The sequence below is a fragment of the Odontesthes bonariensis genome, chromosome 24 (assembly GCF_027942865.1).
Source record: "Odontesthes bonariensis isolate fOdoBon6 chromosome 24, fOdoBon6.hap1, whole genome shotgun sequence".
Lineage (NCBI taxonomy): Eukaryota > Metazoa > Chordata > Actinopteri > Atheriniformes > Atherinopsidae > Odontesthes > Odontesthes bonariensis.
The window spans coordinates 24,109,400-24,123,379 of record NC_134529.1 but is presented as its reverse complement, the minus strand read 5'-3'; the positions used below and the strand labels follow the sequence as shown (position 1 = coordinate 24,123,379).

At 47.3% G+C, this 13,980-nt stretch overlaps 1 pseudogene; it reads right to left on the bottom strand.

The window, feature by feature from the left end:
* Positions 1-448: 448 nt before the first annotated feature.
* Positions 449-3,280, bottom strand: LOC142375681 (uncharacterized; annotated as a pseudogene).
* Between the last annotated feature and the right edge of the window lie 10,700 nt (positions 3,281-13,980).

Genomic DNA, 13,980 nt, shown 5'->3' with positions numbered 1-13,980 from the left:
ATACATTTAACTTTAACTTTACATAGCTCTACTACAGCTGTAGTAGCCTACAAAAGTTATTTGGCCATTTATTGGGCGTTGCACTAATGTTACTATATTTAGGCATATTTGTTAGGATCCCCATTAGCTTCTCTAGAGCACCACTAGTCTCCATAAAGCAGGCCTAGCTAGCTTGTACACTGACCAGAAAAAGTTATCCCATAATGTTTGTTACCTACCATTCAAATCGGTCCACGGAGGGAATCCTTTTCTTCAGCTTCATTTTATGGTGACACGCGTTGCACTTGACCTTTCCTGTCAGTATGTTTTTCTTTTGTAGCCATTCCACTAGTTCTAACATACACTTTCGTGCAACTTAAGACACATCATCAGTGTTGACACCTGGGTTCACTGGGTGTTTCGGGTCTCACAACAGACACCCTCGCCCAGGGGACCCAGCCGGGGGTGATCAAGTCCCGGCTTGTGTCTTAAGAGCATTTGCCCACGGGTCGCCACGCTTGATCCACAGCCATCTGGACGCCTTTTCTGCTGCGTCACTGATGTTCTTGATGGCTCTCCTGTTTTGCAGTCCTTTCAGTCCCAGCATCTTGAGTGCCCTGATAAGAGACTGACCAGCGAATCCTCTGCATCCGACCTCGATGGGGTTGCATCGGGTCCTCCATCCCCTGCTTCGGCATTCACTGGTCAGCTCCTCATACTTGGCCCTCTTCCTCTCAAAGGCCTCCTCTATCCTGTCTTCCCAGGGGACAGTCAACTCCAGCAGGACCACTTGCCTCGTTGTTTCCGACACCAGGACCATGTCTGGGCTGAGTGTGGTCACTGCGATGTTCTCCGGAAACTTGAGCTGTCTCCCTAGGTCGACTTTCAACTGCCAGTCCCTGGCTGTTGCCAGCAGTCCCCCTGGTTCGCTCCTGAGCTGCTGTGGCTTCTCCCCAGCCCTAACAAAGGCGATGGCCTGCCTTGTTGGTTGTAGGTGTTTGCTGGTGGAAATCCCTGTGCTGATGGCCTCAGCAATGACCCGTAGCACTTGGTCATGGCGCCACCGGTAGCGCCCCTCACCTAGTGCTCTTGGGCAGCAGCTCAGGATGTGCTCCAGCGTTCCAGCTCTTTGGCAGAGAGGGCACAGTGGGTTCTCAGCCAAGCCCCAGCGGTGGAGGTTGGATGGGCTTGGGAGGACATCGTAGACCGACTGAATGAGGAATTTGATCCGGTGTGGCTCAGATCGCCATAAGTCTGTCCATGAAACCTTCCGGGCCGCTGCCTCCTCCCAACGGGTCCATGCCCCCTGCCCCCTTAAGTTTGTTGTTCCTCCCGTACAAGGCGATGCTGCTAAGGCTTCGTGGTAGGCCCAACCACTTCCGCAGGAAAGAGCTGACCTTCCTCTCGAAGCACTCGACGGTGGTAATTGGCACATTGTAGACCAGCAGTGGCCAGAGGAGTCGAGGCAGGATACCATGCTGGTAAAGCCAGGCTTTGAACTTGCCTGGTAGCCCTGACTTGTCCACTGCCCTCAGCCAGGTTCCCAACTCCTCTGATGTTGCTTGGAGTGCTGCAGTGTCCCTCAAGGTGCAGTCATAGATCTTGCCCAGGCTCTTGACTGGCTTCTCTCCCACAGATGGAATCTGGGTGTCTCCTATTGAGAAGCGGTACTTCTCTGACACCTTCCCCTTTTTCACCACCAGGGACCTGGACTTGGCTGGCTTGAAGTTCATCCGGGCCCAGCGGATGAGATGCTCCAGGCCTTGGAGGATCCATCTACAGCCCGGGACAGATGTTGTCGTCACCGTCAGATCATCCATAAATGCTCTGATGGGGGGCTGTCGCGTACCGGAGTTGGTGAGTGGTCCTCTACACTCCACCTCTGCTGACTTCACCAGCATGTTCATGGCCAAGGAAAACAATACCACAGAAATGGTACATCCTGTGATAATGCCTTTCTCAAGCCGATGAAATGCAGATGTTACTGTTCCGGAAGTGACTCTCAAACTGAAGCAGCTGTAATAGTCCAGTATGAGGTCCTTGATCTTGCCTGGAACGTGGTGTCGGTCAAGCGAGGTTTCCACCAGCTTGTGTGGCATGGACCCGTAGGCGTTGGCAAGGTCGAGCCAAAGGACTGCCAGGTCTCCTTTGCCATCTCGTGCCTCCCGGATCAGCTGTGTGACAACTTCTGTATGTTCGATGCATCCTGGGACCTTTGGGACGCCTCCCTTCTGCACAGAGGTGTCTATATACGTGTTCCTCAGGAGGAACTCCATCAAGCGCCGGGCAACGATACTGAAGAATATCTTGCCCTCAACGCTGAGGAGTGAGATGATCCTGAATTGCTCGATGGTGATTGAGCTCTCCTTCTTTGGAATCCAGACCCCCTCTGCGTGTCTCCACTGCTGTGCCACCTTTCCCCTTCTCCAGATGACCCTGAGGATTGTCCATAGTCGCTTCAAGAGTCTGGGGCATCTCTTGTAAACCACATATGGCACTCCGCTGGGGCCTGGTGTTGAATTTGATCTCGCTGCCTTGACAACCTCCTCAACTTCTTTCAAAGTTGGCTCCTTGATGTTAAATGCCGAGGTGGGTGCTGGCATGGTTATCAAGGTTCTGCATGGCCCAAGATCTTCCTCTCTTGCGTTGTCACTGTAGGTGGCACTGAGGTAGTTGTGGACCTCATCTTCAGTGCAGGCAAGGTGGCCACTTCTTTTCTGACCAAGGATCTTCTTGGTGAACCCAAAGGGATTTGAAATGAAGGCTGCACGTCTCCTGGCTCTCTCTCTACCCCTCCTCCTATGCCAATATGCTCGACGGAGGGTGATGAGCCTTTTCCTCAGTATGCTCCGGAGCTCTGCCAGCCCGGCTTTATCCTCCTCCCTTGCCATCTTAAACTGACGTCCAAGCAGTCTAAGCTCCTGCCGCAGCTGGCTGATCTTTAACTCCCGCCTGTTTGGCTCCCCTGAGCATCTGGCTGGCTGTTGCTCCTTTATGCCAAACCTTTCAGCCCCATGTTGATGATCATCGCAGACATTGACAGCAGTTCCTGGTCTGCATCTCCCCTTGCAGTAGCATCAAGGACTTGGTCCAGATCTTCATCAAACTGGAGCCATTCTCTTTCTTTGCTGGCAGCAGGCCACATAACCCGACGGTGTTCGGAATGCTTGAACCGAGGGAGGACTTGTGGGGCGTGGAGGGTCTGGGCGCTGTGGGTTGACTCCTGGCCGGGCTCCTCCTGCGTCTCACCAGGCACTGGACCTGTGCGTTGCACCACCTGCGTCCCCGTCAAACATTTCATTTCACTAGTTTGAGGTGTTTCTTTGTATTTTTTTTGCCTTCTGCCAGCTCTTTCAACTTGGTTGCCAACTTGAAACCACGCATGTTGCTGTACGCCGTCCTGCCAGGAAACTAGTTTGATTATTCATCGCGATGACGGGATAACACATCATGTTAACTCGGAACTCGGGAATTCCCAGTTTAAAACTCCAATTTCCGTCTTCAAAGCGTCCTAGACAATGGGCCTCATGCAAGAACCGTTTGTACGCACAGATTTGTTCTTAAATCGTCCGTACGAGTGATTTAAGAGAATTTGCGCATTCACCAATCTTTTCGTATTTTACGTTTTCTTTCAGGTACGAACAGAATTTATGAGTGATCTGGACCTGTCGTAGGAGTTTCGTAAAATAGTCCGCTGTTATTCCAATCAAGTTTGCTTGACTAATGGATTGTATATTTAATTACTTTGAAGAAAACATAAACAAAATATACATTATACCCCATAATTATGCTGACATTATTCTGTTTGACTTAAATTGTGCAGTAATTGAAGGTTCATTTGAATCTGTATATAACAAGGTCAATGGGAAGCGTAACCAGCGGCTGACTTTCTACTTTTGGATGCCTTAGTGCGTCAGGCTCTTGAAGAGAACGTGTGGAGACAGACGAATGGCTGACATCGCGATTAAGATTCCCAAGGACTGTGCTACTGCAAATATGCAGCTTGCTAGAGCCACGACTCCAGAGAAAAACACGCCGATCAAACCCAATTCCACCACACGTCCAGGTCCTTACCATCTTTGGATTTTTGGCCACTGGAACCTTTCAGAGGGAGATTGGAGACACATCGGGGGTGTCCCAGTCCTCTGTGAGCCGTGCGCTCCCCTTGGACATCCAAACTCTCATCAGTTTATCACCCACGGTACATCAAATTCCCATACATCGCTGTCCAACAAGTACAAATTAAGAGGGACTTTCATCCCGTGGCTGGACTGCCAATCATAATTGGAGCAATGCACACATTACGCATCAAAGCACCCGTGCTGTCGTGGAGCGCACTGAGCTGAAGGCCAGGTGGGTGTGTCTCCTACAACCTGAACCAGCCCAGGCAGACAAGAAGCTGTGGTGCCAGAAGACCCCCCTCATGGACCACCCCATCAAAGTGCCACCATGATGAGGGAACAACTGATTGCACGGCTTTAGTTGCAGTCATCGATCGCCTGCACATGGCGAGACGTTTTTTTTAAGCCATTTTCATATCAAACCATTTATTTTTTTATTTCGGTGACATGGTATTAACAGCACTCGTAATTGCTTCCCATTTCTTCGCTTTAGCAGGTCCCGTAATTCCACTGCTGACACTGCTAAAAATGACAGATTTTCCTTTTTAGATCTCTGAAAGCAGAACTTCAGTCTCAGAGCCTGTAAAGTTGTTCTTTATGCGCCTTGATGCCGTTTTCATGACTCAACACGTCCTGACACAGGAGCGAGGAAGCGCCGCCTTAAATGGTATAATTTAGGGCGTGGAGTATGCAATTCTACTATCCTCGTGCACGTGAACTTAGATACGCACGATTGGGATTCATCATTTACGCAGGTCGTTTACACACTTTTTCCGAAGTTAAGAGCCCTTGTTGAATCTGACGTGGCGTGTTCATACGATACCTTTTTACGAAAAAAGTAAGAGAAATTTAGAATAAAATTACGAAAATGTTCTTGCATGAGGCCCATTGACTTTATACATTTTTGTGCGATGGCAGACAACCAATTCTTGAAGAAGCCGGGGTAGATTATTTTTTCCCGAGTGGGAGCACCAACATTAGGTGGCGTCGAGGCAGGCATGGACTGGCTATAGAGCTTACCGGGCAATGCCCGGTGGGCCGACGCATATTTTTGGGCCGGGGCCATCCTAATTTTATTTTAAAAATATATTATTATTATTTTATCTGCCGTGACGGTAATTGCAACACAAAATGCGGCCATTGGTAGAATTTCTCGAAGGACAATGGGCTAATCCAATGAAATCTCTCAGCACCTCTTTGGCCCGCCCCTCCCCTCACTGTTGACGCAGGTCATCAATTCTACCATTTGAGCTGAACGGACTTGGAGAGAACAGTCAAAAACCGAAATGGATAAACAACAGAAAAGAAAGGGTGGTGCACAGAAGCTGCGAGATAAAAGGTTAAAAAGCCTACAAGCAGCAAAATGTGCGAGGCTTACTGACATGTTTGCAAGTGCTTCCACCACGACCACAGCACCGGGTGCAGGGCCATCAGGTGCAGGGCCAGGGCCGTCAACATCATCAGCAGCCCCCAGCTTCTGTCGGGGTGCCACCGAGTGTCTCCGTAGAACAGTGTAGGCCAAACACAGAGGAAGAAGCTATCGAGGTGGAGGAGGAGGTGGAGGAGGAGGTGGAGGAGGAGGAGGAGGAGGAGGAGGAGGAGACAGACGTGACCCAGGGACAGATTGAGGAGGTCAGAATAGCCAGAAGTAGGTAAGAAGTAGGCTAATGTTAGGCGAAATGTTAGCAGAATGACGACATGTTTTTTTAATGGGAGGACTGAGGGCTCTCCGTGTGCGTGGAGACTTAAATGAGGTATTTATAGATGACTGGTAGGCTACATCTTCACTACATCAGTATGGGGGGAATTGATCATGCTGAAATTATTACTTATTTTATCCAGTCAGGCTGGAACACGAATAAAAAGCCTAGCCTGTTTTTTGCACAACCTTGTTGGTTAGGAGGTGGTCACCGACTGTGGTGTGTGTGTGTGTATCTGCGCGTGTGCGTTTCTGTCACAGAGATCTGACTGAGTCTTTATTTTCAACTAATGCTATGAGTAGATTTACTTTATTTGAAGGTGTAAAAGTGACATGCGCCTGTCATTAGCATTACAGTACTTAAACCATCATTAATGTAGGCAAGGCTATAACGTATCTAGTGCCATTCAATTTTGCAGGCTTATGTAAAGTTGACTGGTGTGCAGATATTGCAAATACCCAATGACATCAGTCATATATATCAAGTGTGTCATTAATGTTTATGACACTCTCATGTAGACACCAAAGTGTTCAGTGTTATTTTAGCTTGTTATAACTATATTGTTTGCAGGTGTTACAGGTTACAGTTGCCCAAGTAATATTAGTGAAACATTGCTTTGCTGAAATGGATTGGTAGGTAACCGGAGAAATACGGAATTAATATTTCTGCCTCTCTCTTTCTCTGTGTTTAGTCAAGAGAGACTATTGAAATAGAAGTGAAGGAGTCACCGGGAGATCAGGCAGTTGTTGACTATTTTAGCCGTCCCCATCCCACAAAGAGGCAGGAATTTTTAAAGTTTCATCCACAACAGGATGCCACAAACCCGGTTGTTCAGAGGCTCTTTGCGAGAGCGGAAGACATAGCATGGAAATGGCTGACGTATTGTAGTCAACGCCATGCTTTATTTTGTTTTGCTTGCCTTGCTTTTAGCAAGCCCAATGATCATAGTGCCTTTATCATAGGCATGACAGACTGGAGGCATGTGCACCAATGAATAGAAGAGCATGAGAGAGACATGGAACATAGACAGTGTTTAGAGTAGGGGTGGGCGAAAAAAATCGATTCATGTACATATCGTGATTTTTTTATGGGATGATTTTAAAAATCGATTTTTCTCCCCTGAATCGATTTTTTTTAAAAAGTATTATTATTATTATTTTTTATTTATTTATTATTTTTTTTACCCATGTCCTGTCCAGCATTATGGCAGCAGAATTGTAATCTGAATACCGTTTATGCTAAACACATTTGCTATGCCAAGGGAAGCTTTATCGATTATATTACATCATATCCGTGTCCAGATAAACTTCATCAATTCATCACATTAAGTTATGTTAAAACTACCCCACATTTGTGCTGTGTGGACATTTCAATTAATTTTGTAACTGTACACTTTAAAAAATGCCTCTTTTTGTCTCAGTTGAAATAAATGTCAGCTGCTGGACTGACTGACACAGACTGATGTGTATTGTTAATGGGAACGACATTCATTCTAGAAGTGTATGATTCAACTTGTTTGTTTTTTTAAGAAGGAAGAAAATTGCAATTACCGATTATATCGAATCGCAATACTTGGAGAATCGCAATTATCAAGAATCGTGATACAAATCGAATCGGCACCTTCGAATCGTGACCAAAGCATATCGTCCCACCCCTAGTTTAGAGTGTGTAGATTTAATTGCATTTTCCACAGAAAGTGATGAGATTACTTGTGTGATCGTATAAATATTCATGGTGGGCCGCCATGGCCAAAAATGCCCGGGCCATTTTTTGGTCCCAGTTCAGCCCTGCGTCGAGGGTCTGAAAAGCATGATTTCCAAGTTATATGGAACGCAGCATAACGTTTTCGGGAATTTACTTTTTCTTCGCGCTCACTGACCGCTTGTGTGCAACTGACCAGTCCAGAACATCTCAAAATGGATGAGGTTAACGTCTCGCCTCCGTACAAGACGAGGCTACACACTCAGAAGAGAAACAGACAGGAAGGAAATTCTTCTGGAAAATAAGGTAACGTTAACATTGATCTAACTATGTTTAACAGGTAGCTCTTAACTAGCTTAGAAACATCTGTGTTGTATTGGTAACAATAATAAACTGGTCACCTTTTGGCTACAGTCACCTTTTTTTATTATGTCAAACAAGTGAATGAAGAGGGTTTTAGTTTTGTATGTTGTCACCTTTTCACTAAGTTACTCCAGAGTTTGTAAGTCAGGTCTGCAATATTATTGACAACAGTCATCAAGATTCCTCCATGTCCTCTGTCATGTCTATAATGGTGTCATGGAAGCTGGGCTACACGTACATTTAAACAGTTAAATAATTTAGGAATTGCTATGTTCTGTTCTAAACAGGCAACAAGACTACAGAGGCCCCAACTGCCAAAGTTGCAATGGGGAAGTTGAAAGAGGAAAGGGACCGATGGAAAGCACGTGCTGAGTTCCTGGAGGATAAACTTTCTGATGTCACAACAGAGCGTGACATTTGTAGGACTCAGCTCTCTGATGGTGAGTGAAGATTCTAGGCTACTTATAGGATATTTAAAGAATGATAGATGTGTACACCGTGGAAAGGTTGTGTCATACCTGTGAATTGAATTGAATTGAATATGTATTTTATGAATGTGTCATATACCAATTAAGGAGCCCAGCCTAGTCTTACAAGACACAGATTTCATACTTATAGCCAGCAGAGTACAAACAAAACCAAACCGCATAGATTGTACATTTCAAGTAGAATTCATACAAATAATTCATTCTTTTTTAATTTCCAAGCACTTTTTAAATGAAAATAGCTATAGCAAAGACCTCTGAAAAACCATTCCAACCTAATTTAACCTGTGTTTTTTGTTGTAAGTGTTTATAAACAATAAGCAATCAAATAGGGCTCGGGCACACGCGTTGCATTCTGGGATATGGTCGCCATACTGGAGGCACAATCTCGTAAACAAACCCTGAGGCAAGACGGAGATCAAGGACCAAACAGTGAGAGAAAAGTGAGAGAAAAGCATGTTAAAATCGAAGAAAGGATGTGGGATATACCGGGATACATTACAGAAGGAAGCCAGAGATCGGTACATACAGAAGATTGGCGTTATAAACGGACTGGACCCTTATGAAATACCGAGCAAGGAATGGATTGTCGACGAAGATTTACTGCCTAAGTTCACCCTTTCGGACATAATTGCGTATATAGTATGTGGTGTCAGTGCTGATACTTTGCAACAGTTTCAATTATAATGACACTTTACACTTTTGTCATGTTACTCTACTTGTAAATAAATAATGAAACATACACACTTGGCTGTATCTCAAAGCATATTTATTTCAGACGACTTCAACTTTGCACAACACTCCTGCTCATGGTGGTCAGAGTACAACATACAGACACAATCTTGTCAAAGAATGTTTTGTCTTCACCTTTGCATGGCAAAACTATGTTGATAGGTACTTTTGCTGACAAAAAGGTGTATTGTTTCTGACAGTTCCAATCGCCCTTTCCATGTGAATTTGGAGATGGGCAATTTTCCTTGTATTTTCCACATTAAATTAAGATTAAGATTAAGATCAGATTTATTGTCATATATGTATACATGCATACACACGAAATTTGTCCTCCGCTTTTAACCCATTGAGACATCCCTTGCTTCCAACTGACAGTGTCCTCTTGTGAAGGCGGGGATCTTTACCTCAGCACACAAAAGTCTGTAACTTACCAGAATGAAAATGCAGAGAACACACTCTCATCGACACCGGGATTGAGTGGAAAGTTATGCTTGGTCGTCTTACAGCAGCGATCCATGCTAGTCGACGACGCTTTGTTATCTCGGACACTTGGTCTCCGTGGGTGCGCCTCCAAGCAGGAAACCGGTAAAAAGATAAACCATTTATGATTTCCCCCCCATTCCTGTCACGGCTTACGCTATTGCACCCCATGACACAGCAACGTGCGACCATAGTGGCAAAGACAATAAGTAAAATAGATAAACCAACGAAGAAAGTTCCGAGACCAGGCGGGAGTACGTCTGAGCGCAGTGGAAAACAATGTAAACAAAACAGTTCTGAGCCTCCAGTATGGCCGCCGCTCACGTAGTGACGTCACGTGCCTGAGCCCTATTGGCGTAATGTACTATTAATCCTTGCATCTATAGCTTTGGCGAGTCTCAAGGAGGCTAAACAGTCTCGGACAGATGATAGCTATGATGAAGAGGTGCAGATGCAGCATTACAGCGATGATGAAGAGGTGCAGATGCAGCATTACAGCGAAAAGGATAGTGAGGACGACTCTGACTCCAGCTCTGACTCAGAGAGTTCTGATTCATCCCGGAAGAGAAAGCGGAAGAAAAAAGGGAAAGGGAAGGGAAAGAAGAGTGGGAAGAAAATAAGGAAGAAGAAGGAGAAAAAGACAAAGAGAATCAAACATCGTTTTCGCCAGCGGGGTATGTGAAGCATATTTCTTGACTGGCTTGGGCTATACGTGTTCTGTCTGTATGTCCCTACAAAGTAGATAGATCACTCATCACACGTTAGTAGAGGGGTGTACTAAAAGGACCAGTAGGGTCCAAATCAATGTTAATGTCGAAAAATGATTCACCATGTATCAGTTTTTACAGTATTTAGCATTTAAAGCATATTTCTCCTTTCAATCTCTCCGTTCCATCCCAAAAAACTGTCAACCAGAACACAAATGTGTGAACCTATGCTGTAATGACTTAGCCTGGCTGACGCGTCCACATCTCGATGAGATGGTGGTCTGGGAACTAGGTGTGCATATTCTCGTATTTGAGGCATGGTTTACGAATGCCTAGAGCCGTTTATTGGGCGCTACGAATGTCTATCAAATGGCGTCTGGTTCTTCCCATGCTGCTTTGCGCGCGATTCATAGCCAATTGCATCACTTATACCAGATGACGTATGTAGAGCAACAGAAATTCGATGAGGAAGAAAAAGAAAAAAAAAAGTAAGATAAAAGTAAACTTGCGTTCTAAGCTACTTAAAACACTTTCTAAGGCTGCATCGAACTGTAACGTTGTGTCCGCTGCCATGTTGGATAAACACTCTACAAGCTTCGGTGTCGTGTATAGACGTCGTCATCGTCTTGCTGCTCCCCCCGTTCTGTGATTGGTTCCCTAACTCAGGCAAAAATAAGGGTGGTGGTTTCCAGGCTGCCTTTGCAGTGTGAATGAAATCGCGCGCAAAGCAGCATGGGAATTCCCAGGCTAGTAATGACTGTGCTTTTACTTCTCAACAATCTCATGATTCAAATGATGATGACATTCTCTCTTGTTCTTGTGTGTTATTTTAGTTGGAGGACCAGGTAATGTGGTGAAGAGGTACCTAAAAGTCCTTGCCATTTTCCAGACGGGGAAGAATATGGCAAAATCCTTCGAGAAGTATGGAGTAGACAGACTTACTATTGTGAAGACTGCTGTGATTGCTGGGCTTGCAATAGCTGCTCCAGAAGAATATCATCAAGTTGTGAAGGGGGGGATGGTGGCAGACTTTGCTAAAAGATGTGAGGAGGTTATAAAGGCCAACCAGGTAATTTCTTCTACAATAACTAAAATGAAGGATGATAGGAAGCTCCTGCCCATAACAAAGAAAGTTTAGACTGCCAGACAGTGGAGAGACTGACAGAGGGAGAGAGAGACAGACAGGGGGAGACAGACAGACAGTGGACAGACTGACAGGGAGACAGACAGACAGTGGAGAGACTGAAAGGGAGAGAGAGACTGACAGGGGAAGACAGACAGGGAGAGAGAGACAGACATGGGGAGACAGACAGAAAGTGGAGAGACTGACAGGGAGAGAGAGACAGACATGGGGAGACAGACAGACAGTGGAGAGACTGACAGGGAAACAGACAGACAGTGGAGAGACTGACAGGGGGAGACAGACAGGGAGAGAGAGACAGACATGGGGAGACTGACAGGGAGAGAGAGACTGACAGGGGAGACAGACAGACAGTGGAGAGACTGACAGGGAGAGAGAGACAGACATGGGGAGACAGACAGACAGTGGAGAGACTGACAGGGAGACAGACAGACAGTGGAGCGACTAATAGGGAGACAGACAGACAATGGAGAGACTGACAGGGGGAGACAGACAGGGAGAGAGAGACAGACATGGGGAGACAGACAGACAGTGGAGAGACTGACAGGGAGAGAGAGACTGACAGGGGGAGACAGACAAGGAGAGACAGACATGGGGAGACAGACAGACAGTGGAGAGACTGACAGGGAGAAAGAGACTGACATGGGGAGACAGACAGACAGTGGAGAGACTGACAGGGAGAGAGAGACAGACATGGGGAGACAGACAGACAGTGGAGAGACTGACAGGGAAACAGACAGACAGTGGAGAGACTGACAGGGGGAGACAGACATGGGGAGACAGACAGACAGTGGAGAGACTGACAGGGAGAAAGAGACTGACATGGGGAGACAGACAGACAGTGGAGAGACTGACAGGGAGAGAGAGACAGACATGGGGAGACTGACAGGGAGAGAGAGACAGACATGGGGAGACAGACAGACAGTGGAGAGACTGACAGGGAAACAGACAGACAGTGGAGAGACTGACAGGGGGAGACAGACAGGGAGAGAGAGACAGACATGGGGAGACAGACAGACAGTGGAGAGACTGACAGGGAGAGAGAGACAGGCATGGGGAGACAGACAGACAGTGGAGAGACTGACAGGGAGAAAGAGACTGACAGGGAGAGACAGACAGGGAGAGAGAGACTGACAGGGGGAGACACAGACAGTGGAGAGACTGACAGGCAGAGAGAGACTGACAGGGGGAGACAGACAGGGAGAGAGAGACAAGGAGACAGACATGGGGAGACAGACAGACATTGGAGAGAGAGACAGGGAGACAGATATGGGGAGACAGGCAGACAGTGGAGAGACTGACAGGGAGAGAGAGACTGACAGGGGAAGACAGACAGGGAGAGAGAGACAGACATGGGGAGACAGACAGACAGTAGAGAGACTGACAGGGAGAGAGAGACTGACAGGGGAGACAGACAGACAGTGGAGAGACTGACAGGGGGAGACAGACAGGGAGAGAGAGACAGACATGGGGAGACAGACAGACAGTGGAGAGACTGACAGGGAGAGAGAGACAGGCATGGGGAGACAGACAGACAGTGGAGAGACTGACAGGGAGAAAGAGACTGACAGGGAGAGACAGACAGGGAGAGAGAGACTGACAGGGGGAGACACAGACAGTGGAGAGACTGACAGGCAGAGAGAGACTGACAGGGGGAGACAGACAGGGAGAGAGAGACAAGGAGACAGACGGGGAGACAGACAGACATTGGAGAGAGAGACAGGGAGACAGATATGGGGAGACAGGCAGACAGTGGAGAGACTGACAGGGAGAGAGAGACTGACAGGGGAAGACAGACAGGGAGAGAGAGACAGACATGGGGAGACAGACAGACAGTGGAGAGACTGACAGGGAGAGAGAGACTGACAGGGGAGACAGACAGGGAGAGAGAGACTGACAGGGGGAGACAGACAGACAGTGGAGCGACTGACAGGGAGACAGACAGACAATGGAGAGACTGGCAGGGGGAGACAGACAGGGAGTGAGAGACAGACATGGGGAGACAGACAGACAGTGGAGAGACTGACGGGGGAGACTGACAGGGAGAGAGAGACTGACAGACAGTGGAGAGACTGACAGGGGGAGACAGACAGAAAGTGGAGCGACTGACAGGGAGACAGACAGACAATGGAGAGACTGACAGGAGGAGACAGACAGGGAGAGAGAGACAGACATGGGGAGACTGACAGGGAGAGAGAGACTGACAGGGGGAGACAGACAGACAGTGGAGAGACTGACAGGGAGAGAGAGACAGACAGACAGTGGAGAGACTGACAGGGAGACAGACAGACAGTGGAGCGACTAATAGGGAGACAGACAGACAATGGAGAGACTGACAGGGGGAGACAGACAGGGAGAGAGAGACAGACATGGGGAGACAGACAGACAGTGGGAGACAGACAAGGAGAGAGAGACAGACATGGGGAGACAGACTGACAGTGGAGAGACTGACAGGGAGACAGACAGACAGTGGAGCGACTAATAGGGAGACAGACAGACAATGGAGAGACTGACAGGGGGAGACAGACAGGGAGAGAGAGACAGACATGGGGAGACAGACAGGGAGAGAGA